The sequence below is a fragment of the Camarhynchus parvulus genome, chromosome 19 (genome assembly GCF_901933205.1).
Source record: "Camarhynchus parvulus chromosome 19, STF_HiC, whole genome shotgun sequence".
Classification (NCBI taxonomy): domain Eukaryota; kingdom Metazoa; phylum Chordata; class Aves; order Passeriformes; family Thraupidae; genus Camarhynchus; species Camarhynchus parvulus.
In genome coordinates, this window is record NC_044589.1 from 5,594,187 (window position 1) to 5,617,617 (window position 23,431).

A 23,431-nucleotide genomic window follows, 5' to 3' on the forward strand; every position below is an offset into this window, starting at 1 on the left:
GCCTGCAGGACCTGGGTTTGTTCTCCAGCACAAAACTTTCTCCCTTCCAGAAAACCCCAGGAAGCTGCAGTTCCTGTGCCCATCACCATCACTCCAAGCCTCTCTGGGCCTTCACAGGACTGAAATCCAAGTGGAAATTCCCTGCTTGGCTTTGCTGTCCATCTGGTCAGAAGGAAGTGAGACCAACCAGGAACGTGGGACAATGCTCCTCTTTCCTCACAGCCCTTCTTGAAGACCTGAAATGGACCTTTTGGATGGAAAAACCTCTTGGAGCCTTTTGGCTCTCCCTGACACTGACTCTGCTCCAGAGCAGGTCCCACTTTCCCAGGTGCTGTCCCTGCTTGGAGACAACACATTTCTCTCTCCTCCTTATTTCCTCACCCAGCAGAGCAGAAATGGCAGTTGACAGCCTTTTTATATAAGATGTTTTCATTATAATTTTAATGGGCTAATTTCTTTCCCTGAATTGCCATAATTCAGATTTAATGAAACATGTCTTATAAAATTAAAAAAAAAAATACAATAATAAAGTGGAACGCCCCATTAAGCTGAAGAACAAGGAAATAACATATGTAGAGATCTGATCACTCTGACCCTGCCATCCCAGCGATGCCAGCAGCAGGCAGGCACGTGCTCTACATCCCCAAGGGTGGCTGTGCTTCCCACCAGGAGAAAATAGATAACAAAATAATATTAAATAAATGGATTTGTGAGGGGAGCTGGTGGTTCCTCCCATCACGCCTCTGCCTGAGTTCACGTCCAGTGCTTTTGGTTATCAGCCATTGCTAGGTAAAGGCATCATCTAAATGGCATTTTCTTCCTGTCTTCTGGATCCTGCTCTGAGATCACATTCCTGAGCTCCAGGAAAACAGGGATCTCTATCTCCAGCTGTGCCAAGAGGGGCTGCAGTGCTGGATTCTGGGGGCAGCTCAGTGGAGCTACACATCCTTAAGGAGTGAGCTGACCCCAAAAGGGGGTTTAGACAGATCTTGTTCTTGTTTCTTCTTGCCATCCACTAAAAATCATAAAATCATGGGATTCTTAAGTTTGGAAAAGCCCTCTAAGATCATCGGGTCCATTCTTTGACCAAACACCACCACATGGATTAAACCACAACATTGAGTGCACATCCAGTCATTTCCTGAGCACTTAGAGAACCACAGATCTCGTGGTTTTGGCCTCCTTAAGACCTATGTACACAGAGAGAGGTGATCTTTAAGACCTTTGATGATCTCTTCTCAGTCCTATTACCCAGGAGCTCAGAGGGACACAGGTGAGGAGTATTTATGGAATGTCTCCCAGGTGTCTCTGAAAAATCCTGGCACCCCCAGCTGCTCCCTCCCTCCCTCATACAATGAGGGAGCAGCTTTTGGAGAATTCCTCCCCGAAAATGCTGACCTCCAGCCATGAGCAAAAGCAATCAGGGGATGGAGTTTATTGTGATGCTGAGTCAACAGGCGAGATTAATGCTCCCATTTCATCTCACGGCCCTTCATCTCTGTGTTTCACATCAGGCGCCGTAAAATATCGCTCTGAGCACGCTGCCTGCAGAAAAACTGTCAAGGAAAAGAAGCTGTTTGCAAGCACCAGCCCAGAGAGAGTCACAGCACTCAGCACTCAGCCCCCTCTGTGCTCTGCAGCTGTCTGGGTGGTCAGGCCAGGGTGGTCTGGGGTTCCATCCCAGAGCAGGGATGGCCCAGCTGACCGAGATCCAGCTCTGCTCATCTCCTCTGCTTCCAAGGGGATTCCTTTGCTGCTGACAAAACTAAAACATGCAATGGGGAAAATCATAATGGAAGGAAGAAGGGATGTCCTCAAATTTCAAGCAAATCAGGCCCTCAGGGGGCAGGAAGGGGGTGGAAAGAAAGCTCCTGCTTTCTGTGCAGTTCCTGCCTCTGGAAGTTGAGTTCAGCTGCTTGGGGAAGGGAGGCAGTGGTGAGACTCTCCAGAGGGTGTCACAGCCACAGATGTGGGCTGGAACTCCTTTTCCTCAGCCACTGGAAATCTTCCATCACCCCAGGAGTGCCCGTTACCCATGGAGAGAGAGCTGCTGTTATGTACAACCACTTCCAACCTGTGGATGCTGGAAAACAACATGGTCTGACCCTACATATTTCTGAGACATTTGAACTACAAAATCCAAAGAGATTAATTGGAGGTTTCTTTAAAAATAAATCCAAGGAAGAGAGAAGGAATATTTATCCAAGAATTAACGAGGTCGTTATTGCTGAGTAATTACATCTTAGCAAATTATTTACAGGAGAGGGAGGTTGTGGAAGTTCACTTTACTTGTCTTGGTTAATTAGGTCCTGTTCCTTGGGATGAGCTAATTGGATATTCAGTGAGATAATGAAATAAATGCCATGTCATATAAAGAGTTAATTAAAAATAAAGAAACGTTCACCCTTCTGGAGGTCCAGAGCTGGAGTTGATGCAATATTTGGGATGCAGTTCTTTTCTGTGGAGAAACACGCCTTGGCACAAGTGTGACTTGGCATAAATGTTTGTGGGAGCACAGCTATTTGGATGGAAATTTTGCCTGGAAGATTTATGAGGTCAGGGAAAGGGAAAGAAGAATGCAAGGCTGTTACCTGGGCTGCAGGATGCAGCTTTTCAAACACTGCTTTAGGAGATGGCAGCACTCCCACTGTAAATTAAGACCTTGAATAGCAAAAATGTTTTCACCCCAGGAGCTGCTGGTTCCTCTGTCCTTTGCAGCCAGGAGGGGAGGTGTGATTTAAACATCATTGTTTTGTGTCCAGGAACAGATGGGTTGGCCATGCAAGGTTGCAAGGTCGGCAATATGGTGACTGCTGACTCTCCTGTTTTGCATTATGAATGCCATGGAAAACCTGCAGGAAGCTGCTCAGCCAGCCTCTGCAGAAGAATGTAATTCCTGGACAAATGAAGTAGGACAAAAAGTTGTAAATCCACTGAGAAATGAGTGTATGACTTGTGTCTGATTGGAAGAGAGAGAAATTGCTGATGTACAGTGCTCACCATGGGAATTGTAGGAGAGAAATCCATCATTGGAATGATTTTTGTCCTTCTGCTCATTCCTCTTGAGGGCTGAATGGACTCTGGAAGGGGCAGCAGCAGTGCTGGAGCTGGGCACTGCTCCCCTGGGAGACACCCAGTGCTTCTGGTGACAGCGAGGGGCAGGACAGGACTTGCACATTGTGTAGAGGAGGGCAAACCTTGCTGGGCACATCTGCTGGCCAAGGAGTTTCTGAGTGACAGCTTTGGGCTCACTGTGGAGATGGAGCTGGGTCGTTCTTGGGGCTGGGTTGTTCCTTGGAGTTGGGTCATTCCCTGGAGGTGGGTCATTCCCTGGAGTTGGGTCATTCCTTGGAGTTGGATCATTCCTTGGGGCTGGGTCATTCCTTGGGGCTGGGTCATTCCTTGGAGCTGGGTCATTCCTTGAGACTGGGTCCTTCCTTGGAGTTGAGTCCTTCCTTGGAGCTGGGTCATTCCTTGGGGCTGGGTCATTCCTTGGAGCTGGGTCATTCCTTGAGACTGGGTCCTTCCTTGGAGTTGAGTCCTTCCTTGGAGCTGGGTCATTCCTTGGAGCTGGGTCATTCCTTGAGGCTGGATCATTCCCTGGGGCTGCGCCATTGGAGCTGGTTCCTGTGGCTGGATCATTCCCTTTGGCCGGATCATTCCTTGGGGCTGAGTCATTCCAAGGCAGTTCTCATGTCCTCAAAGCAGGAGCCCCAGTTGCCTGCTGGAGCAGGGCTCTCCTGAAGGTGTTTGTTTCCTGGTGCTAAGTCCTCCTCAGCTCTGAAGTTATTTTAATGGGCATATTTCTGCATTTCTGGCACCATCTGCTCCTCGCTCTGATTATTGATGCAAGGAGGGATTAAGAGAAAGTCTTTTCCCTCCTTCAGCAAGAAGGGAGTTATTAGTGCTTCAAACACACGCAGCAAGTCTGTTCTGTGTGCCCAGCAGCAGCTGGCATTTCCTCTCTGCCTTTCTCTCTGCAAACTGGGGAGGAAATCTCCCATTTGGTGTGTGGAGATCCAGGGCTGGGAGCTGTGCTGGGAGCTGCTGCTTGCTTCTGTTTTCCCAGGAGGTTGTTGGGTGTCCCAGACACGAGGCTGTCTGCAGGTTCTGTGGTCAGCAGAGCTGGGCCTGGCTCTGCAGTCCTTGCTGGGAATGTCCTGGGAGCCACACATAGATGCATGGAGTGGAGAGGGGAGGCAGGGAACTCCCCAGGTTCACCCTTTGTGGAAAGCAGCTCCCGTCCCCTGTGTGATTGTTATTCCATCCCACATGGAGAAGGTCAGGCCCAGCCATGAGAGGGAGGCTGGGACTGAGATCTCAGCCGGGCCAAGGAGTGCCTGGAATCCCAATGAGTGCCAGCAAGGGAGAGATGCCATCAATAAAACATCCTCCATGACAAATTAAAGGGACCAACAGCAGGCACCACAAAGAGGTCGAATGAAGGAACCATCTCCAAAATCTCGCCCTCAGCTTTGGTCCTGATTTTTTTTTCCAGCCAACCTGATCACCCTAAGTGCAGAAAGGTGGGAAACAAGACTACTAGAGGTTTAAAAAGCTGCAATAAATTCACTGCCAGCTCTACTCGGAGTGGGTTTGTTTCTTCTGTGCATGTCAAGCCATTCCTTGGCCACATTAAGTCCATATGGATAGAACTCCTGACACTGGAATATAGCATGGAATGGGTATGACATGATACCTGGGTTGACATCTGGGAGAAACCTGCATGTCCTGGGATGGACTGGGACTCTGCAGTGAGGTGCATCCCATATTGACTCACACATGGGGGGAATGTCTCTAGCTCTCCAAGTGTTGGGAAAACGTCTCATGGGCAGTTCTCCTCTGTGGGATGCTCTGCACCTCATGTGGGTCCACGTCAAGCTAATTCTCTGAGGCAGTGATGGGAAAATCCAAGGAAGATTTTGGGCAAGTTGTCCAGGAAAGAGAGCAGAGTCCTTGGCTGTAGCAGGTCATGGACAACTACACTTGGATGTTGAGTGACTCTGGACTGTGTGGATGGGCTTTCCTGGGGGTTTGTGCTGTTCTGCCCTGGTCACCTCTGTGGTGGAGCTGGTGGCAGCTGTGACAGCAGTCAGCTCAGAAAGTCACCATGCCCAGGCTGGACAAGCCCCCAAAGCCCAGCATGGAGGAGAAGTGCCAGGAATTATTGCAGATGCAGGGCTGGACTCAGGATTCAGTCTGAAGAACTTTGGGGTAATAGGAAATGCAGGGCTGACTGTGGCCTGTTTAACATTCGCAGCCTGGCTGGTATTTCCTGGCACACGTGTTTGCTGAAAGGTCAGCACACAATCTCACAGCTTCTCCACACATTTTCTGTGGGCCTGGAGTGAGCAGTGGTGCTCACTCACCCGTGGCTAGCAGAGAAACCATTAATCAGCAGAAGCAGTTAAAACAAATACTCTGAGCTGTTTGGACTAAACCCAGACAGCAGAGGTGGGTTCAAAGCTGCTGCTTCTGGTTTGAAGCTGGCTTTTCCTCGAGGGGTCAGCAGGGGATGGAATGAAGATAACAACATCTGAGTCCTGGGAGTGTGGTCCAGTGGGGCTCAGTCGGGGAAAAGAGGAGCAAAGAGGGGAAGAGAGGACTGGCAGAGACCTGGGGGAGGAAAAGATCCATCTGCTTACACTCCCTGGATGCTCTGGAGAGAAAAGTGGGCACTTTGATTCATGTGCCCAGCTGCTGGTGCCCACTTTAGAGGAGAGACATCACCCTGCTGTCTCTGCTAGCAGGGCCAGGAGTGCTTTTGAGACTCCCAAGGTGACTTGAGCAGGGTAAACATGAAATCTGTGTTTAGCCTAATAACTCCCATCCACCTGGGAGAGGAGATGGATTGGAGCAAAAGGACAAGATGTCACAGATGGAAAAATTCCTTCCATTTCTTTATTAACTGGGTCTTGCTGCAGTGTGACAGAGCACTGTGAGACAAAAAGAGAGAGAGCTGGAGAGCACTCAGCCAGTGGTGAGCAGTGGGAGAGCAGCTGGACACCATGTCCCTGTGCTGGATGGCTTGTCCCTGGCAGAGCCAGCTCTGTGTGTGGTGCACATCCAGCCCAACAGCCCAGCCTGGCTGCTGACCACTCTCCCTGGCCATGCTGTTGGCCTTCCCAACACCCCTGTGAGGCCAGACTTCCTTGTTCTGTGGGGTTTTTTGGCAGGTAGAGGGAGGATGGGTCAGTCTGGTTTGAGCTCCTGTCAGTGAGGTGAGGAACAAGCTCAGCCTGAGCCAGAGATCAGCAGAAATCTCAGAGCTGGCTTTGCCACAGTGGGATAACTCAGCTGCCTCATGGAAAGATGAGTTACTGGAGCTCAGTTTTGACTTTTCAAGTCCCATTAAAATTCACCTGGAGCCTGCTGGAAACATCATCCCAAGAGCCCCCTCTGAGCCCCCAACAGCAGGGTCACCTCTGAGCTCCTCAGCAGGGATCTGAGAGTCCATTCTCACCACTGTGACCAGTGTGACCAGTGCTAACTGGGCTGGTGTCTGCAGCACCCCCAGCCCATCACCACCAGTATGACCAGTGTGACCAGTGCTACCCAGACTGATGGCTGTAGCACCCTCAGCCCATCCTCACCAGGGTGACCAGTGTGACCAGTGTTACCCAGGATGGCATCTGCAGCACCCTCAGCCCACCCTGTCACCCCCTGGCACAGGGACCCTGCTGTGGCACTGAGCTGTGGCTCAGCCTGAGCCAGCTGTGCTCATTAGAGCATCTGCAAGGCAGCAGGGACAAGCTCAGGACAGGCTTCTTTAGGATCAGCAGAGCTCTGTAACCTCTGGGTGTCTGATATGAGCGGGGCAGAGCTGAGCTGCGCTGGGAGCGACAGTGCCACAGCAGGACCCAAGTGTGAGAGTTATTCCTCCCCAATAATCATCAGTGTGATTTCCTCTGCCTGACAAGGTGCTCGGGAGCTCTGGGGAAGGCTGTTCCCGAGATGCCTCCCTGGTTCCTACTGCTGCAGACAGCACAGATCTGCCAAAATCGGTGTCAGAAACTGCTCAGCTCCGTGCTGCCCATGGGGCTGGGCACTGCTCCAAGGAGCTGAGCCATCCCTAATTCCTCTCTGTCTAAAAGGAGCACCACTGCTCGCTCGTCTCAGGCAGCTCAGAGAGAGGTTTTCATTTAAAACTTCCCCCAAGTGAAGATTACAAACAGCCACATAACGAAGAACACGAGGGAAAAAAGCACCACGGAGATTTTTCCCCCTTGATTTTGACCTAGCAGCCTCCCAGTTTTGTAATGTTATCAAAACACTGAAATTTGAGAAAAATTACATCAGATGAAGACTTTTTGAATCCATGCTGATTTCCCCAAATTATTTTTTTCAAAGTGGGGTAGAAAAGAAACATCAGGAAAAAAACCCCAAAGCCTCTGATATTTGAGAAGTGAAACATTTCCTTTCATCAGTTTGGAACAACTTATTTAAAAGCCTGCTAGATTCCCATTAAAAAAACACACTCAGATCTTGAAATACACCACTGAAAAATAAGAATCAATTTAATTCTGGGTCAAAGAAATGTCTCAGAAAACACAGAGGCAAAGAGATTTAGTTTTATCAGGGGAAAAATCTGAGTCCAGCTCCACAGGTTTGCCTCTGGAATCACCTGTTTTCCTCAGCTTGGAGCTTCCTTGGCTCGTGCCGTGCCAGTAAGGTGACACAGCCCCGGGTGAGGCTGTCAGGGAGCTGAAATGGGCGGTTTGATTTACAGAAATAGCTTCAAATCAATTGTTCTGCTCCTCAGCTAATTCCTGATTGCAGCGTGGCTGGGCTCAGGAATGTGTGATGAATTCCAGTAATCACATTGCAGCTGGCAGCAGCACCCACAGTGACACTGGACACCAAATAGCAGCTCCCATTTAATGTTTCCAGAGCCTGGAACGCCTCCTTGGTGGCCAAAAACACATTTGGTGGCCAAAACCACATCCCCTGCCCCTGGGCACGCAGAGCTGGGTCTGTTTCTGCAGCACTTTGGAAGAAAAGATCAATTTCCAAGGGATGTTGTATCCTGGGAAGCAGCCAAGAGGCTTCTTCTAACTGTGATTGTGCTTGACACTCATAATGAAACAAAATTCAGATCACTGCAATAAATTTCCAAACTGTGAGTCTTCCAAAAAAAAAAAAAAAGTAGCATTTCCCACAAGGCCCTACAATTTCAATCTGCATAAGCTCCAAAATAAGTGTATTTTCTACCTTAAACTAATACTTGGCAGCAACTTCCAATTGGCTCATTTAATTAAGTTGGTGTGCAGATCCCATTTGAATGTATTTAGTGCCGCTAAAATGACAGGCATACTGATCAAGGGGATTGTATTTTATTATTTTTATGTTTTCTTTTTAATTTAGGCTCTGATTCCTTCTCCTCCTCTCAGTGTTTGTTCCTCCAAGCACACGTCTTAAGGATGTGACACAGCACAGCACCCAAAAGCAACCCTGAGGAGAGAAGGGAGCAGGGCATGAAATGAGGGAGTGAAATTAATGCAAATTAATTAGGGCACAAGGATGTGCTGGATCAAGAAGGAGTGACATGGAATGACACCTCCTTAATTTCAGAATCGTGGAATCACAGGATGGGCTGGGATGGAAGGAAATTTGAAGCTCATATCATTCCATCCCTTTTCCATGGGGGGATCCCCTCTCCAGTAGCCTCTTGTCCCTTGGTGGTCACCAGAAACTGATGCCTTGGAATGGCTACCTGAAACAGAGGCTGGACAAGATTAAGAAAATAAAAGTGGGTATTTATTAAAGGCCTTCAATAGGTGCACCTTGGACAGTCAAAAGCCTCCGAGAGGGGCTACACTCGAGAAGAGTTTTTCACATAATTATAAATTTGGTCCATTTACATATCAGAGGCTAATCCTCCAATTACAGCTTCAGGTAATTAAGTAATTTCCTCCAAGTTTTCCTCCAAAGTCACTGTTGTTTGTATTTTTCAGGGCCTGAGACAGAAAGATGTCTTTGAGTTTCAGGCCTAGAGAGGAATAGTGTGTGAATAAAATGGGAGAGCAGCAGCTGACAGGCTATGGAGTTTTAGAGTTATACACTAAAGCAGTACAAGATCTGAAAAATATAAATGCTAAATCCTAAGGCATCACAGGGACACTTTCCACTATCCCAGGTTGTTCCAAACCCCATCCAACATGGCCTTGGACACTTCCAGCCACAGCTTCTCTGGGCACCCTGTGCCAGGACCTTCCCATGAGTCTCCTCTTGTGCCCAGCAAGAAATACGAGGATTTGGTGGCTTCTTGCACAGTTTTGAGAATATTGGTGAAAAGTGAGACAGTTCCTCAAGGCTGGGGGCAGGCAGGAGGCATTTCCCAAAGGAAAGGAGGGATTTCAGTCCACTTTGTGTGCACGTGGCTCTGCTGGCACACCCCATGTGCACAAATTTTTAGAACTTATTTGTTTTCAAGCGAATTTGGAAAAGGGCTGAAGAGCTCAGAGATGTGAGATTCCCACGGGTTTGGTGAAAATGGGCAGCAGAGAAAGGAAAAGGTTGAGGAAAAGGAGTGTTTGGAGTGAAGCCCCATTGTTAGACCCTGGGAAATCTGCACAGGGTCACTGCTTGTCCTGCCCCTTAAGTGATTTTTCTGTGTCCCTGCCTTTCCTGAGGTTCCTCCAGCCTTCCCAGCTGTCCTGAGCGGTCCCACATGGTGGGCTGGCAGTGCTGGGTGCTGACAGAACAAGGAACAGCCAGAAGGCAAAGCTGTGTCTGGGCAGACAGGGAAGAAGGGGCTGGGCTGGACAGATTTACAGCTCAGGCACTGCTTAAATCCTCAGCACTGGGCTGTTGGGAGAAATCACCTGATTGACCTTGCAGCTGATGGCTCTGTGTGCTCCGAGGGCATGGAATGGCAGAGGGATTGCACAGAGGGGTCCTGAGTGCCTGAGGTGGTTGTGATGGTCCTGCTGTAGCTGATCCTGCAGAGCTCCTCCCTGGAAGTGGTTAAAAGGGGTTGTTGTGAGTAATTGCAGTTGTGAGGAATTGGGAGAGAATTCTGTGGCAGCCTCTGGGATCTGCTGATGGAGCTTCTCCTGGCTCCAGCAACCTTGGTCTGATCTCACAAATACGGAGATATTTTTATAAAAATAGGTCCTATCTGAGAGGAGGAATAGATGTGTTGTCTTACCAGTTCTTTTTCTCATACTTTGTGTTGGAGCATCTTTCGATTTTCCTGTGATTACCCGAACCAATTTTCAGTTATTTTCCCCTACCTGTGGTCCATTTGCTTCAATCCTCTGTCCTTACACAGAGGAGATTTTTTCCCTTTCTTTGCTTTAAGCCTTGAAGTTAATTCCTCCCTCTCTCTCCTTGTGAGGATTTTCTCTATGAAGCTTTTGTGGACGTGACAATTTCATCTTTTCTGAGCACCACTTTGACATCACCTGAACCACAAAACTCTCAGCTGCCCTTGCCAGTCCTGCTCTCCCTCAAATCCTGCCCAAGGTAGGGAATTACCCATGGCCCAGAAAGCCACAAAGACTTAGGATTGGGTTCAAATCATGTCTCTGCTTGATGGATCCTTCCCTAAACCCCCAAAAACTCACAGTGCTCACGGAAGGCATCTGACAGTTTATATTCTGCTTTCATTTGCAAGTGGCTTATAAAAGATTAATAAATGATTAATAGGCATTAAAGACACGAGGAGCATAATTTAGCAGGTGATTATAAGCATGTCAGGAGAAGGTATTACAGAATATTATGAGCAACCTATTGACTGTTTGGGCTTTCCAGTAATCTGTAAGCATTGATTAGTCATTCATTAAAACACTGATTAATAATTTCTAAGCATTCTATCTCCCATTTTTGTGAACACTTGACAGAAAATGCAACCAGAAATGGTACATGTGAAAATAGTGCTTTTTTCCACAGTCAGCCCTAGGAGATTTTAGAGCCAGAGGTGCCAAAATTCAGCCCTGATCCTTCCAAGAGAGCAGGAAATCACACCAGGGCAGAATCAGGATCCCCATGGAGCTGCTGCTGGTTCCACAGCAGGAGGTGACTCCCAGTCTGGTTTGCACTTTCCTGAGCATTTTTATATTGAGAAGAAACAAGTGAGAAAGAAGAAAAATCTTTTTTCCCTTATGATTCTAATCTTGTCCAGCTCTTGAGCTGTGAGCTCAGTCTCGGTGTTACCTGCGAACCCTCAGAGACAGAGGAAACATTTTCCAGGAGCATTTTCCTCATCCCTGTCCCATCTTAGTGTCAAGTTTGTCCATTGGGGTTATCTGAGAGCAGTTAGGAGCTGCTTTTAATGAATCCCCCCAACTCACATGTTTGGTTTTTTTAAAACAGTGCATTTTTAAAACTGGATTGGGACATTCAAGATGCTTTTTTTTTCTCTTGGTCTGAGTTTGCATTTCTTTCCTAAAAAGAGGGAAACACAAACCCAGAAACGAGTGGTTTCTTTGCTGCCCCTGAGGGACATCAGAAACATGCAGGATTTGAGTGACAAACTCTCTCTGATGCTGTCACAGCCCTCGTGTGGGGTCTGTTCCCCCAAGACCCGCTCTCACCCAGTCCCTGTTTTTCATTCTGCATCCTGGTTGAGGCAGTGCCCCTCTCAAACTGCTGAGACCTCGTGTGCTGCCTTCCCCCACCTCCCTCGGGGTCTGGAGCACATTTGGACCACAAAGATTGTTCCCATTCCCTCTGGGCTGACAGGCAATGGGACACAAGGGACACAAGGGACACAAGGGACACAAGGGCCTGCATGGGACACAGTCACCTCAGGATATCCTTCCTGGGATAAGGCTGCTCCTGCTTTGGCACTGGCAGTGTTTTCCAGACGCTGCAGCCACAGGGATTTTTAAGAAGAGATGTGGAGGGGGTTTCACAGATCTGTGCACAAGATTAGCACAGGAGAAACTTTTCTCCCCATGGTCTCTCCTGGTCCCTGCCTTAAGGGAAGCTGGCAGCCACGTGCTCCCCTTCTAGCCCAAATTTTGAGTGCTTTTCTCTGTTTGGGCTTGCGTGGGCCAATTACCAGCTCCATCCCCATGGAATGCTGCCCCTTTACAGTTCTCACTTCATCGATTTGGATGAAATCTCCCTGAAAATCCTGTCTCTTTCCTTGCTCTTTTTTTTCCCCCCTAATGCAGCCTGCTCTAATACCACACCAATCCTCCTTCAGATCCCTGCGTAGCCCATTAGTGTGTTTGTACTGTAAGATTTCCTTCCCTTCCCAGAATGCAGGAGAAATAATTTCACGGTGTTTTTCAGTCTCTGGATATTGACAGAGATGCTGCTGAAAGGGGCTTTCTGTTCCTGCTTGTACCTCTTCACACTTGAGCTCACACTCTTGTTATTCAGCACTTAACAGCTCCCCTCCCTTCTCAGGATGGGTGCTAATTGGCTGAAATTAAGTGCAGAGAGATGAGATATCCTTCACACCCCATATTCATGCCCCCATCCCAACTTCTCAACCTGCTGGTATTCCAATTAATCCAGTTCAGTGCTCTAAATGGCTCCACATCGCTCCTGACCCACTCTGCAGGTTTCCAGGCTCTCAGAGAGAAGCCTCAGCAGCTCCCTGTGGGTTTTGTTTATTTAATATTTGCTAAATGTTGCCACTTCTTGCAGGTCTTGGGGTGAAGTGTTTTGATCCTTGTTCCTCTGTTCTGGATGCTCCTGTTCAGGGCTGGGTTAGTTGTTTTTATTGGAGGTCAACCCCCATCCTCCTGCTGTTTCCAGGATATTCCCTGTCAGGAAACCTGGGCTGAAGCACAATCCAAATTTGAAGCCTCTCCTGTCATTTCCTGGCCGTTCTTAGCAGGTCCTGCAGAGGCATCCAGAGATGTGGCTGGAGGTGAGCTGCTGGTCTGGCCTGTGTGGCTGGAAAAGCTCAAGGGGAACATCCCAAGAAGAAAAATCTTCCTGGTTCTTGATTCTCCAAACCTGGTGGGGATTGTGGGGTTTGTTGCCACCCCTTTGGCTCATACCCCATCTCTCTTTGCAGCCCTTACCCCCCCAGCTTGCACTGTAAGCCTCTGCAGGATGTTTTTGCAGGTGAACTCTTGCTGGGTGAGCTCTGCCTCTCAATTTCTCCCTCTCCCCCAAAAGGGCTGTAAGGAAATAATCTGTGTGCCAAATGTGAACGTGGGGGAAGGCAGAATTATCTGCACTGAGGGATCTCTACTGAGGGCAGGAAAGAACCAGAACAAAAGATGATTTCTTGTCCTGATCCAGATTCCTCTGGGAAACATGTGCACACCCCATAGATTTTCAGTTCCCAACATTAAACAAGCTAAAGAGCAATGAGGATATGTCCACTGCAGAGGATCAGCCATGCCCTGTGGTTAGAGTCAGACTGGAGAGAAACACCACCCAGCATCCTTCACAGCTCTGTGTTGTCCCCACACCAGCAGAACTCTTCTGAGAGACAGGAATCTCCCTCTGGTGCCCAAATGTAACCAGGGAGGTTTGTGGGATTGTGACCCAAATCTCTGCAGAGCCCAGCTCGCTTCAGGCTCAGCTGGAAGCAGATCTCACCTTTTCCCATCCATATTCCAAGTGGTTCATCCAGCAGGGAGGCCCATTCCTCACGCAGATGATGGCACTGTCAGCCATGCCATCGAGTGCTCCCTCTCTCATATTTCACTGCTTTTGTTCGCCTGGGCTGCACTGGGAAGAGCTGCTCTCTAAGCCATGCTGCTGGAAAACCTTTTTTTTGCCTCTGTTGTGCAATCAATAATCTACTAAAATCAGAACTATCCGTTTGCCTTGTTCCTATCGGTCTAACTCTGTGCTGTTATTGAATCTCCCTGTCGAGCTCGCTGCTGGCTTTGATCTTTGTCGCCGTAGCATCTGACTGTCACACAAATATATATGGAGGACGTGGTCTCCTTGGCTTGGGAGATTTATCTCTCTCTGTTGGGCTGGTCAGTAGAGGAGGGAAAAAGAAAAAGACAGCAGCAAGGAGAGAGACAGATGGTGTGAGATCCAGAGAAACTGAAAAGGCAGCTCGAGGATTGATAGGGGAGGAAAGGAGGAGGAGTGAGGGAGGGAAGCAGCTGGAGAAAAGCCTCTCAGGACAGAAGGGCTGGTGGAATGCCCTGCTCAGGGCTGGGAGCTGCAGAGCTGGACACAGCATGGGGGTGAGGAGGGCCCTGCCCTACCCTGAAGAGCTCATTTAGAGGAAGGAGGAAAAGAGGAATTTCAGACGCCATCAGACACGTCTGAGGGGGCCGCTAATGAGATCACATGGGGTCAGACAAAGTGCGGGCGGTTTAAGGCAGCAGCTCCTTCCTGGGAAGCTGTTTAATCAAAAATATTGTATCTTGTCAGCAGCCAATGAAGCAAAGTTAAAATAGGCCCGTTATTATGTAAATCCCTTGCTGGCCTGCTGGGAGAAGACAGGCCTGAGCTGGGCCAGGCCGCGGCTGCCGCTGTGCTCGCTGACAAACACGAGGTGCTGCCATCACCCCGTCCTCAGAGCAGCCCCTGGCTGCTCCTCATCCTCATCCTCATCCTCTTCCTCTTCCTCTTCCTCATCCTCACCACAGCACTGATCCCTCACCTGGGCACGTCCAGCCCTTGGCAGGCAGGCACTGAGGGGCCTCTTTGTCCCCCTCAGAGCCAGCCCTGCTCGGCCATGTGGGATCTCTGAGGGAAAAATCATCCCAGCCCTCCCTTGCCTGGCCATATGGGATCTCTGAGGGAAAGATGTCCTCCCAGCCCTGCTTGGCCATGTGGGATCTCTGAGTGAAAAATCCTCCCAGCCCTGCTCAGCCATGTGGGAACTCTGAGGGAAGGATGTCCTCCCAGCCCTGCTCAGCCATGTGGGATCTCTGAGGGAAGGATGTCCTCCCAGCCCTGCTCAGCCATGTGGGATCTCTGAGGGAAGGATGTCCTCCCAGCCCTGCTCAGCCATGTGGGATCTCTGAGGGAAGGATGTCCTCCCAGCCCTGCTCAGCCATGTGGGATCTCTGAGGGATGTCCTCCCAGCCCTGCTCAGCCATGTGGGATCTCTGAGGGAAGGATGTCCTCCCAGCCCTGCTCAGCCATGTGGGATCTCTGAGGGAAGGATGTCCTCCCAGCCCTGCTGTTGGTGAGGGGCAGGTTCTGCTAAGCCAGCTCCTGAGGGGGATTTGTCCTGTTGTGCCCTTGTCAAGCAGGCAGGGCTTGAACCCAGATGTTTCTATCCCACAGCAGAAGCTCAGCCTCTCAGCATCTTTCTGACATGCTCTTACACTTCTTTTCTTCCTTGATTTTGGGAAATACTCAGAAATAGGTTTCCTTTCCCTTTCCAAATCACTGAAGACTTGTTAGGTAATCTGTGGGTCAGGGGTTTTTTAGGTTGTAAGCTTCTTTTTAGTCTGTCACTTCTCATGCCCCGCCATCCTATGGAAAAGCAGCACGAACGCAATTAGCAGCCACATCTCAGCCTTTGTCACCTGTGCCAAGTCCCTGTGCTTGGCTGAGCTGCTGAGATAAGGTGTTGGCAGCTCAGGTGGTGAGATTCAGCCTCTAAGAAATCTCAGCACAGAGCATCCACAGCAGGGATGAGAGACAGCAGCATGAGAAGGATGGAAATAACAGGGAAACCCTGTCAGCCTGAGCTGCAGTGCTTTTAATCCAGTTCCAGGTTCCAAAACTATTCTAACACCAGAATTTCCAGACCACTCCTGATCCTTTTACAGCCCCTGTAAAAGAGAGCTCCAGTCCTGCTGGCTTTTATCAGACCACTTTGGGGAGAGGGTAACAAAATTTTATCAGCAGATGCCAAGAGCCTCCTAATAAAAATTCACATCCAGATCTTATCCAGCTGAGATCCCCTAATCCATGCAGAGGTTTCACGTCAGGTGTGATGGCTCCTGGCCCAAGTCTGCTCCCATGCAGAACAGAGGGTGGATTTTGCCTCTGCCAGCAAGAAAGAGGTTAACCCAGGCATCAGGTTCTGAGCAGCTGGGAAGGATCAAGGAAAAGCTCTTTAGTAGAGGGCAGTTAGAGAAGAAAGCTGAGGAGCCTTTTTTTCCAAAGGATATAGCTTTGGGAAGTCTAGGAAATTAGGCAGGACAGGTTTCCAGAAACAAATCCTCAGCAGGGAGCAAACTGAACTAGTTTCTGAGGCAATGCCAGAGTGAACAGAGGAGCTAAACTTGCATACAAATTCTGTGCGTGCCTTTCATTCCCTATCCACGTCTCTCCCCCTGCCTGCCAATCGCGCTCCCAGTTAATAACTTGATCTGTGAGATGAGTGGTAGGAGGGAGGGAGCAGGGCACCGAGCTGGCAGAAAAGATCTCCATCATCTTCAACAGAGCCTTGGAGGACTCACAAGGCAGAAGATGATCAGAAGGGATCTGGGGATTAGAGAGGGGAAAAGTTGAGCTGTGCTGTGGCTGCAGAGACAAGCTGAGGGCACTGCAGGCACAGGGTCATGCTCCCTTCTTCTGGGACACAGCTGGGACACTGCTCTCAGTGCTGCACACCTCCTCAGGAGAGGCGTACTGACAAACTTGGGAAGTTCAGCAACATTATTGGAGCTACAGGGAGTTCAAAGGGTCTGATTAACAAGGAGAGATTGGAAACATCTAATTATGTACTGCTTGGCAAAGTAACAACTACGAGGGACAGGATAAGTGTCTGCATATTGAGAGAGGATAAATACCACAGATGGGTAATATTAATGTGCAGTGACTCAAGGGAAAGTCTTAATAAGAGGAGAAGTCTCTGTGGTTATCAGAAAATATTCTTACATCTGGTGCATTAGGCAGCAGTGTAGTTTACTACGGAGAGGGGTGAAATCAGCTGGGAATTGTAGATCTGGGGAAGCTGCAGCAGTGCAAAATATAACGAGGGAAACCATCCTGTGGTGGGCTGCAGGAGAACAAGGGCTGTGCATGTTCTTCTCCATTAATGTGTCAGTGTGAATCTTTTGCCACTTAGGTTCAATTTCAGTAACGCATCTGTGTGACAAGGGACTTGGCTTTGTGTCAGATTTCCACTGGATGTCAAACAATTCCATGGATTTATGCCAGTCAAGTATTTGTTCCTGTTCCTTCAGCTTTCCCTCCACTCCCCAAGTGGATCCATCATTAAAATCACTCTGTGCTCTCCCAAGCTGGGAAGTTCAATGGAAGCCCAAACCTTGACGTGGTGACACAGTTTAATGAATCCCAGGGCTGGAAATAGCTCAGGCTGTTCTCCAAAGGTCTGGGCTCCCAAGGCATGGAAAGACCTTCAAAGGGGACTCACATTCCCCTTGCCCCTGGGTCCCTGGCCCAGCCACATATAATTGCAGCCACTTTGAGAGTGTGGTCAGAGCCTTGTGAGGTGGGGCCATCAGAAGGGCCAGGCCCTCTCTGTGCTGAGCTCTGTGATCCTTTAACAGCCTCTGTTATTCCCATAAAAATCTCTGGGATATTTTAGCTCCTTCTGCAGCTCCCTTAAAGGTAGGAGCCCTCAGCGTTGGCTATGATGGCATGTGTCACACTTGGAAAGAGAAAGAATAAAATAAAATAATAAAATTTAAAAATTAAAAAAGAAGAAATATAACAAAATAATAAAATAATAAAAGATTAAAAAATAATAAATAATAATAATAAAGGGGCAACCCTGTGGTGGCTTTCCAGCTCCCTTAAAGACAACTTGGCAGCTGTGTGGAAAACAGCCATGTGAGAGGCATGTGCTCCACAGAGCAGAGCAGGGCTGCACACCAGAATTAGCACCAGCTGCTACCAAAGGCTCTGAACTCCAGGCTTTTATCTGCTTTGCATAGGAATTGGCAGCAGTGAATTCGGGTTTCCAGCCCTCAGCTGCAGTGTGAGGAGGCTGTGGCACGTTTTAAATTAATGAAGGGGGGGGGGGGGATCAAATTAGGGCTTTATCAGCATAAAAGAACTTGAAATACAAAGTTAAACTCAAAGACTAAGGGGCTGATTCTAATTCATCGAATATCCCCACTGCTCACAGTCCCTAATGAAAACATGTGTAACAAGCCTGCAGGGTTAATTTTACAGGAGAAAAAAATTCCAATAAAGCTCCATGAGATTTTCACGTTAAATTAATGTAACGGATGCTTAAAAGCCTTTCTAATTAGGCATTGTTATTAACAGGAATGTCAGGTGAATGAAATCAACCCCTGAGCTGACATTTCACTCCCATGAACTTCCAAGTTGGTGTTTAATCCCTCGCACGTGGCAGCTGCATTACAACGGGGCCGTGGCTTTTCCAAACGTGTTCCTGAGCCACTCCAGCGTTTCCTGAGTGAGAATTTTGCCAAGCCAACCCTCCCTGCCACGAAGCATTCGCTGCTCTGTCAACCCGTTGGGAGGAAAACGATGTAAATAAAGCAACTGAGAGAAAAAGAGGGAGGGAAAAAAAAAACCAAAGAGGGAGAGAAGTGGCGACTTTGGGAGCTGAGACGAGCAGCTGTGTGATTCTTTTTCTGGAGATGTGTCCTCGAGGGACTGCCACAAGACGTCAGCTGTGCTGCCTTGTGGTGGGTGGAATCTGTCTGGCTTCAGCTGGATGTGTCTTCCAGAGGAAGCAGCTAAACGCGGATCAACACGCTTCCACGGGAGCTGGGGCTTCTCTCGGAACAGCACTCACCCACACGGGTGTCACAGGGATGCAGAGGCAAAATTGCCACCCTCCTGTGCCACTGCAGCTGCTGGAATGATGGATCTGGCAGCCACAAATCTTCCAGGCGTGGGAAGTCCTGTTTGCTTCCATGCAGGGTGCAGAGAGCTCCTCGCACTGCAGGCAAAGAGCCAAATGAGATTGGAAAGGATTAGGGTGAAGGGAAGAAGGGCACTTTTATTTCATTAGGAAGGGAAGCTGTGGCAGACAGCTCACCCCAAATCCTCCTGGTGTTGCTGGTGGAACCAGGAGTCTGCTCAGGCTCTGCCAGTCCCTGACCTCCTGTCTGGTTCACAAGGTTGCTCCTCCTCTCAGGTCTCTGGATGTGCAGTCAGGGAGAACTGGAGGTGTCTTCAGCTCTGTGGGGCACCTGCCCCACACATCCCTGCTTGCCCAGCCATGCACAAAGCTCACACAGACCCCTCACAGCCAATTTTAGCAGCAGATGAGGATTCCTGAACAGGTTTTTGTCCTTTCTCCCCAGCTCTGCATGCACAGTGCTGTGAGAGATCCCAGCCTGTTCCCATTCCTCTGTCTCAGCTGCAGCCCCTCTGTGCTTGTGCCCTTCCTCCAGCTCTCCCCACACAGGAGCTGGGTACAGGTGATGCTTTACTCAACTCTCTTTGGTCTTGGGAATCTCAGACTGACCACAGGAATCTTTGAGATTTCACTGCCTTTTCCACCTTCCCATTTTTGCAGGCTGCCCACAGTGGTCAGCTTCTTGTCTCTCTTCATTACTGTTTCACCACCAGCAGCCATCCCAACATTTTTGTCCCAGCTTGCTTGTGGCCCTTACCCTTTGGAGATGTGTTTCTACATCTCCCATCTGCATCTCACACAAACCCTTTTTCACCTCCCCCCAGCGCTTGTTTGGAGCTAAAAATTCTCTGAGGAAAAAATAACAGTTGTTTCTGCTCAGTATTTGGGCCTTAATTTCTCTCCTCATCAGAATCCTTTTAATTAATGCCTATAGGAATTTAATCTGTCTGCCTTGTTGATACCTCTGGCTGTCAGGTGCTGAAAGGAATGTTCAGAATCTTATCGGTGCACAAACATGCATTTCAGCTGGTCTTTGCTCCTGTGTTTGCCTAATGGCTTCTTTCAAGATTTCAGCCCTCATTTCTTATCTCCTGCCATAGCCAGTTCATTGGCAAATTAAGGAATGCTGCAGCAGGCCACTTCCATTTCATTTGGCTGAGTTATGGGTAAATGAAGCTGAGTAAAGAACACACCCTGCTCCTGGAGCCTCTTCCCCCTTACTCCCAGGACAGCTGCTCGTCCGTGGGTCAACTCTTACACCAAGCTAAGTGGTCACCAGAGGATTTCTGCTGTTTGTCTGCAAATTCCTGCAGGAATATCTGCATCCTCCCAGGATGCTGGTGCCCATCAGCAGGAGAAGAGCTGGGCTGGGAGGATTCCATGTTGTTTCACAGGAGTTGGGAGAGGAGAATGCACAGACATGAATTACTGGTTTGTTCCTGGACAAAGCTGGAGCATGTTGGTAGGGAGAGGAGGGAGGCACGAAAGCCTAATGAATTTTCCAGGGGAAGGAGGCAGATAAATCTGACAGGAAAACTCCATATCACTTGTTCTCTCTCACTGTCCCTCCCATCCCCCTTTTCCTGCCCTGTGCACACCTCAGGGTCCTTTTGCACCTTTTCCCAGTCCCTTCCAGCCTGCTGATCCCATCCTACCACTTCTTTTTCCCTCTGCCAGTCTCCTTTCAGCTCTTCTCCAGGGAATTGCTGAGCCTGAAAGTGGAGCATGGGAGTGCCAGTGCTGGATGATTCGGTGTTGGTCAGAGTTTTACCGCACTGTGTGGCTTTTGAACAGCATCCCTGTCCATGTGCTCTCCTCCCACAGGGAGCCAGGTGGATCCAGGGGTCTCTGAGCTGATTGTGACTTATTCTGGTGCTTCTGGTGGGCTGGCTAAGATGAATGTAAATGAATGTTGCAGCTCTCTCTCCAGGTACACACTGATTTATACCAGCTGACGATGTGGCCTGTGACTCCCACATCTTCACTGAGCCATTAGCGCAGGAAAAGGCCTATTAATTTGGATATACTCCCCCTGGGGCACAAAGGCAGAAGAATTCCCTGCCTAGTCCTGTCTACTTATTTTTCTCATTTCATTTTTTGATGAGGTCTGCACGAGGAACCTCTCCTCAGAGCCAGCTGCCTGCTTGCTATGCACGAGGTATTGCATTGCTCACAATCCGATTGCTTTCCTCACTGAAGGGCTCACACCTAATAAAGTTCATGGCCATTCTTAAACACAGCTTTGGAATAAGATACTGCTCTGTGCTGGGTCTAAAGGAAATTCAAGGCAAACATTTTACAGATCATCAACACTGAAAATCTCCCCTGAGTAAGAAATACTATTAGTTCCCCAAGTGGCCTCCTGCTCATGACTAACCATGGGTACACTGTTAAATCTCTTTCTGACTGAGGCTTCCAGCTGGAGAGATGGAAGATTTCTCCTCTCAGCTTCATAGGGGTGTCAGGAGAGCAAAAAATGGGGTGCATTCAGATGCATCCAGCAAGGGGCACAGCCCGAGCGTGCTGAACTTGGGCTGTGCTGTCACTGAGGCTGCTGGCACTGCTGCCAGTGCTGCTGCTCACAACTGCTGCTCACAACTGCTGCACCTTGTGTGCAAGTGGGAAGCTCAGAGAGAGGGGAAATGGCTCCTGTGAGATCCAAACACAATGGGGAAGAGGCTGAGCCCTACTCTCCCTCAGAATCAATGGAGTCTGTTCCAGCCACGCTGCTCCTTTTTGTCAAAGTTCTGACCTGTCCAAAAGGGCACCTGGTATTTTTAGAGCAGAGAAACCTGCAAGCAAAGGGGACAGACAATAAGTGACCTCAGCTTTCATTCACTTGCAGCCTGATGCTCTTATTCTCAATGCAAAGGTTTGTGTGCTCCAAAGCAGATCTAATAAAAACTCACCCTGCTTTGTCTAAGCCTTACCTAGAGAGGCTCTCAGCCCCAGCTGCTACCTGGGCTACAGAGAAAAGGGAGTCCATTAGCACAAGGAACGGCACACAGGCTGCCAGGTAACACCTGCAGAGGGTCAGGAGTGCAGCTGAGTCCATTTCCTAAGGCTTTGATCCACTTTTGGAGTCTTTGGGTTTGCTTAGAGCTGGGGAGTGATGTTACAGTGCCCTGCAAGACTCCAGCGTGGACTGGGAGAGCAGCCTGAGCTAGCAGGGGTTCTGCAGCCACAGCAGTGCCTCTCCTGAAGGTTTGGACATTATCTGCACATCTGCATGCTTTAAAGAGGCTCAGCTTGTGACAATGTCCCTCACAGGGGCCACATTTTTCTTTCAGGTGTTGCAGAGGAAGGTGAGAGAGACACAGATCCGAGGAAAACCGCAGCCTGGCAAGGCTCAGGATAAAACTCAGGGCTGTCTCACTGCACTCCATGTTTTCCAAGGGACCTTTTCAATCTGTCTATTTCTTTCAAAATGATTTTGACAAATTGGAGAAATGGTTTGGAAGAAATTAGATGCAATTTAATAGAGATAAGTACAGGACTTTCCATCTAGGCAGGCATGATGAACTGTTCTCATGCAGGATGCAGAAAGGCAATCCTGCAGGAAAGTCTGGGGCTCTTTTTTTGATCAAGGAGTGGACGAGAGATGCCAAGTTGCTGTGAAAAATGACAAACAGGAGAGTGTAGGCAAAAGTAGCCCCAGCAGGACATATAAAATAGAATTCCTGCTTTGCCCAGTGCTATGGAGAGCTCAGCTGAGTGCTGGATGCAGTTTTGGGCACTACTCATCCAGAAAGTTATAAAGCATTGGAAGAGAGTCCAGAGCAAGGAGGACTGACTGAAGATTGGCAAGCATGGGCTGAAAAGGAAAATTGAGTAAACTGGGATGGTTTAGTCCAAAGGAGAGGAGTTCAAGCAAGACTGGAACAGTTCTGAAATGTGAAAAAGGCTGATGCAAACAGAATGAGAATAATCACTTTTCCATGACCATGGAACAGTCAGCTAGCACTGGGCAACTGCAGTTCTAATTAAACACTTAGAGGAGCCTTCCCAAAGGAAAAGAAAGCAAAATGTTGGACAGAAAGTGTCAGAAGGGGAAGGGCCTGCAAGAGTGGCCTAGAGAGACAACAGCTGAAAATGGTCCAGCCACACCAGCTCTGTATGGGGACAGCAGGCTGGGCTGGGTGACTTCCTGAGGTCCTTCCAGCCCTGTGATCCAGGCACCTCAAAGTGTGGCCTCACAGCTCTGTGGCATCACTTTGGGCTTACTCAGCATCCCAGTTTTGCAGCTGGGTCAGGTTGTGAAGACACCACCTCCACTTTGGAGCTCTGCTGCTCCTCCTTGACCTCCCTGCCCAGCCTGTGAGCCCAGGAGAGTCTTCTTCACACCCATAAAATGCCCAGGCCAAGAAAACATTGCCATAAATAACAGCAGCTCAATTTCCCCATCGCTGGTGGTGCCAGCCCCATCAGAAATTCTTGGTGTCAATCAGCAACTGTGAGAGGCTTCCTCCAGTCTCAGCTGGGAGCAATCCCTTGGCTGCTCCCTGTGGCCATCAGTTTTTCTTTTGCACCATGTGAGGATGATTTTCTGAGCTACCTGTGCCATGTTCCTGCAAGGCTTTGCAGGAGTGGTGTGAATTTAATCTCTGTATTAGCCCACAGTGAATAACCCAGAGCAGCCCTTGAAGGAACAGTGCTGGAGAACATTGCTCCATCTGCTCCAAGCACAACCTTCCCGTATCTTCCCCTTAAATGCCTGCTTCCCCCTGTTTAACAGAACAAGTAATTAACGATGTTAATTTTAATCTCATTTGCTAATGAAGGCAGCCT